The 5,570-nt window shown below is 49.6% G+C and overlaps 1 non-coding gene across 1 annotated transcript; it reads right to left on the bottom strand.

Annotated features, from left to right (window-relative positions):
* Positions 1–1,241: 1,241 nt before the first annotated feature.
* On the bottom strand, positions 1,242–1,314 carry trnat-ugu (transfer RNA threonine (anticodon UGU)). The gene has a single exon. It is a non-coding gene; the product is annotated as a tRNA-Thr (tRNA).
* Positions 1,315–5,570: the final 4,256 nt, after the last annotated feature.

The raw sequence follows: 5,570 nt of genomic DNA, 5'->3' as shown, positions 1-5,570 counted from the left end.
TCTGTCTTCACTCTCTTCCTCTTTTTGATCTCCAAAGTCATCCTACAGATGCCCTACACGCCTATAATTTAGAAAAGCTTCAGTCCCATTTCACTTATCCTATTCCGGTTTTAAATATCTTGGTATTAAAATTACTCACTGCCTCTCCTCTCGTTTCACAGCACCCCACTGCTAAATCAAATGAAACTTGATTCAGTAGATGGAGTAGCCTGTCACTATCATTAACTGGTAGAATCCAATCAGTAAAATTGAACATTCCCCCGAAGTTTTTATATGTTTTGCAGTGTCTCCATATATTCCTCCCTAAAACGTTTTTTCTTTTTCGCATAATTAATCAAACAATCAGCCTTTTTATTTGGGGAGGCAAAAACCTCAGAATTAGCAATACTCTTCTTCAACGAAACAACGAAATGGGTGGCTTAGCTCTTCCCAGTTTTATCCATTACTACTGGGCAGCGAATATACTATATATATATGTATATATATATATACATAATTTTGGCTCCATGCGCCGGAATCTTGTTGGTGTTCATTAGAGTCTCAGTCATGTCGTTTTTCTTCACTTCCAGCAGTAGTCTTTTCATCACCCCCTGTAAAACCATCTTGCTACACCTCGAACCCTATAGTACTTTCTACTTTAAAAATATGGATCCAGTTCCGACGTCACTCCAAATTCAAAACATCATCTGTATTAGAACCTATGACCAACAATCATCTGTTCCCTTCTCCAACCCTTTACTCTACTTTCTCTAAGTGGAAAGATGTAGGTCTACAATGTTTTAAAGTTTTATTTCACAATGACACATTTCCCTGCTTTGATTACCCACGTCAGAAATACGATTTACCTCGCTCCAGTATGTTTAGGGTTTTCCAAGTGCGTAACTTTATACATAAACAATTTCCCTCATTTCCTTCTCTTCCACCCCAACTCGCTTGGGAAAATATGTTAAAACCCTATCCTCCCTGCTCAAAAAGGGCAAATATTCTTGTATGAGAGCCTCTTAAGCTTAGAAAATCATTCAACTCAGAAAATCAAAGCACACTGGCTGAAGGAACTGGATATTGAGCTGACGGATGACTTTTGGGAGGGAGCGTTAAAGCGGGCTAACTGCTCCTCATCATGTGCCAGCCTAACACGCATTCATTTTCAGGTTTTACATAGAATCCGTTTTAGGGGGATTCTTTTAGCCTGGAAATGTCCCTCATCAGAACAACTTCCATAGACAAAAAAAAAAACTGGCAGGCCCCAGCGAGATTTGAACTCGCGACCCCTGGTTTACAAGACCAGTGCTCTAACCCCTGAGCTATGGAGCCTCAACCTGCACATTCGGGTGACGTAATGGGACTTTAAAAGTAACACGGAAGTGTGACGACACGTTTATGTTGACAGGGATGTAAAAGATGTTTCATAGGCCGGATCGCTCAATTGAATGCTCGGATATTCATATTTCGAGATGGATATCACGCCTGAAGGTGATCGGATGACTGAGGAATCTCATACCCCGTCCTAAAGGGGCAATCTGAGTAAACAGTCTGATAGGATGTAAAAGAGTCAAATCAAAAGTTATACAAGGGCAAAAGCCATTTCATTACTCGTGCATTCATGGCGATTAGTACTCGTTCAAAAATGGGTGCTGAATAGTTGATTTCGACGGCGATCAGTAAAAAAACATCGGGATTATAAATGCCCAAATCACCGCTAGATGGCAGCATGGCGCCACATTTTCAGAAAAAGTCCCGTTCACACGCCCATTTGCTCGGGTTTGAGGCAAATTATGCAACCTCAGATAATACACGTTTATCATCTCACCGGGGTCATGAACGTAAGACACTCTTGCACATTTGATTTTTTTTTTTTTTTTTACACATTTGTAACGTTTTCTTTGCACATTTCAATCACCGTGTGTACTTGTGAGTATTCATCAAGTACAGCAGAACTAAAGGAAGCCCCTATTTAGGCTGGTCTGTGATCCACTCTCAAAACTCCCTGAGCCAAAACGATTTTTGCAGCTACTTTGCCAAAACTAGGCCCGGTCTTTTGTATTTGATTCACCGTTATTATGTTCTGAATGTACTGGTTTTATTAAGTAATTAAGATAAAATGAGTTTGTGCAAATGTACCATCAGACAAAAAAAAAAGACACAAAACGCGGACAAAAAGGGCAAAGTCGCAACGAATCGAATGTTGCTGCTCCCATCAGGGCTACTTGTTTGTGTATCCTTAGGTAATCCTGTGTGAGAGTAATGGATTCTAGTTTATGTTGACTCTAAGCTTGATGTGTCCCCCCGGAGGAGCCATACAGGGCCGAATCAGGGATTCTGCGCAGCGGAAGGGCAGATAACACGGAGGAAGCGGTCTCTCTCGCGCACTACAAGCTGGAGGGGGCCCGGCCGGCCGTGACTGCAGCGGGGTTTCTGGGCGTGGTCGAGAGAGGCCGAGGCCGCCATTGGCGTGAGTGCAGCGGGGTTTCTGGGCGTGGTCAAGAGAAGGGGGCAGCTGCCGTTCTCCGTCTGCCCACCAGGTTCGGACGAGCCTCGTTCCCTCCGAGATGGGCACAAAGGGAAGAAGCGACAAAGAAGCAAACGATGCTTATTTGGATTACGCACGATCATTTTACCGAATCGCATAATGTGATTCCGATGCAGTATAGATCTCGTCACGCGGAAGAGTAATATTCTGCTTTTCTAATTAATTAATTTTGGCTTTTTTTTTTGGTTTTTTTGCTTGAAGCTCCATCCGAGCTGCGACGACCTGAGGACAACCCGAGAGCCATGGTGCAGCAGAAGACAGTGTTGTTTTATGAGAAATGATTTTTACTGTCTTGGATTTCATCCCGACCGTCGGAGACTGAAGGAGTGGAACAGACAGCAAGGACCCCCCCTCCCCCCCGACGACCGGTCAATATTGTAAAGTACCATTATCGCATGCACACTAGATTTACGCTGCTGTGAAAATGCCTCTACATGCAATGATGCCCCATTCCCCCGGTCGCGTCTGCGCCGTTAAGTCTCTGTAAACGTTGCCGTTTAAAGTGCATTGACCCCCGGCCAGGCCAGGCTATGTGTCTGTGATCAGGAAACGAGCAAAGTCGGTACAGCGAATCCGTGTTGTCCGGGATAGCGTCGCATGTCGTTGGACCGCACCTCCGGCCCAGCCTCGCTCCTGCACCGAGACCACGCAGCCCACTGTAGGCGGCACGACCGATCGTCGCTGGCCGGCTTTGCAGCGCTGTCGCGCGCCCTCCGCTACCGAGTGTGCGTAGGGGGCTGGACGCCCCAACTACCGGGGGGGTGGGGGAGAGTAGTGGAAAAGGAACTTTATTTACAATAACATATTGTGGCGAATTCTACTAGTGTTCTGCTCCGAGGTTCATTCACATATTACCCACAATGCAACTGAGCGGTCGCTGTTCTGGTTGTTTTGTGGGATATGGAGCATGTTAAAAACGGACATGTCTGTTACAGACAGCGGTGATGTGGTGGAAGGTGATGGGGACATTATGAGAGAAGCTGGATCAGATAACATGCTGCTTCCCACCATGAGGGTAAAGGTAGGCAGGTAGATGGGGTCGCTTCGGTGGCCGGAGAAGGGGAGAGCGAAGACCCATACGAACTTGTGTCTGTTCTGACTTGCGGTCATTAAAAGCTCGCTTGTTAACTCTGAAAGGGTGTCTAAGAAGTCCATTATTTAACCACGTCACAATACAATACAATACAGAACCAATAACAACCCGGCACACTCAAAACCACCAAAAGCACACATGCTCCCAAAAAGCGTTCATACTTTCATTGCTTCCGTTATCAGATTGAACGATATCTCTGAAAGGGGCTTTGCTGATGGCGGTCTGCCCCTGCACCCCCTTGCACCCCCCCTGCACCCCTCATGGAAACCAGTGTCCTGCGAAGTGATGGCGGTCTGTCCCTGCACCACCCCCACTGCACCCCTCATGGAAACCAGTGTCCTGCGAAGTGATGGCGGTCTGTCCCTGCACCCCCCTGCACCCCTCATGGAAACCAGTGTCCTGCAAAGTGATGGCGGTCTGCCCCTGCACCCCCTTGCACCCCCCCGCACCCCTCATGGAAACTAGTGTCCTGCGAAGTGATGGCGGTCTGCCCCTGCACCCCCTTGCACCCCCCCTGCACCCCTCATGGAAACCAGTGTCCTGCGAAGTGATGGCGGTCTGCCCCTGCACCCCCTTGCACCCCTCATGGAAACCAGTGTCCTGCGAAGTGACCAGAACCGCGTTCGGGTCCTGGCACCTTCGGCCTCCTGCTCGCCGCGTTTCTTCCACGGCAGTTCTGCCGGTCGCGTGTGGTACTTACTGGACCCCCCCGATCCGCCGAGGGTGCTTTCAATAAGGGGCGTAAAGGATCCTTTTTCTACCGTCAGCGCCCGGCTGTTGTGCTCCCCCCATCTTACTCCCCGCGCTGCCCCTCGCTCGACTCGCGCTGCCCCTCGCTCGGCTCGCGCTGCCCCTCGCTCGACTCGCGCTGCCCCTCGCTCGACTCGCGCTGCGGCTCTCGTGCCGCTTTCCCTGACTATTAGGGACACGTTTGGATGTGACGCCTGGACGTCGCAGAACGTCCGGTTGCTCCGCATCCCCTGTGTCCGCCGGCTCCTACTGCCTGTCCGGGGGAGGATAGTAACACAACGACAACAACACGTCTTGTCTTTTTAGCAGTCGATACGGGGACGGGTTTTATTTGAAACGCTCCTCCTTGTTGAGCCGGAAACCCCCAAGACTGGGTGAATACGAGCGGCCGCCGGTGGAGCTAAACGAGTCGCTATGGAAACCGGCCGGTGGGATGGCGAGAGTACGCCGCGCTAGCAAGGACACGTTTTCCTCCTAGTTGTATATATATATATATATATATGTGTGTGTGTGTTTTAAATATTACATTTGTCGTATTCCGCGACCACGACTAACCGGGCATCGACGGGGATTTCTCCCTTTTTTCGTGCCCCCCCCCCCCCCCCGTCGGCCATGCCGGGGAATGGGGTCTTGGTAGCCCGACGTCTCGCCTCCCCCCGGCGTTAGCTTTAGCTCGTCCCCGGCTAAATGTAAGGCTGTGAAATTGCTTTTTAAATTTGTTTTTTTGCATATTCGTGACGTTGAAACGATCATTACATTTATTTCTTTTTTTACACAAGCGAGAAACAATATTTACCCACCAAGTTTTAATTTTAGGGGTTACTTGAAAAACGGCACGAATGTCGCTGGGTAACTGTCGCTTGTTTGCGGACCGGAGCTAGCTAGTGTGGAGCGGACCGGAGCTAGCTTGTGTGGAGCGGACCGGAGCTAGCTAGTGTGGAGGGGACCGGAGCTAGCTTGTGTGGAGCGGACCGGAGCTAGCTAGTGTGGAGGGGACCGGAGCTAGCTAGTGTGGAGAGGACCGGAGCTAGCTTGTATGGAGGGGACCGGAGCTAGCTAGTGTGGAGGGGACCGGAGCTAGCTTGTGTGGAGCGGACCGGAGCTAGCTTGTGTGGAGCGGACCGGAGCTAGCTTGTGCGGAGGGGACCGGAGCTAGCTTGTGCGGAGGGGGCTTGTGTTTGGGTGAAGACGGGGAAA

The sequence above is a fragment of the Lampris incognitus genome, chromosome 5, assembly GCF_029633865.1.
Source record: "Lampris incognitus isolate fLamInc1 chromosome 5, fLamInc1.hap2, whole genome shotgun sequence".
NCBI lineage: Eukaryota > Metazoa > Chordata > Actinopteri > Lampriformes > Lampridae > Lampris > Lampris incognitus.
This window is presented reverse-complemented; position numbering and strand designations above follow the sequence as displayed.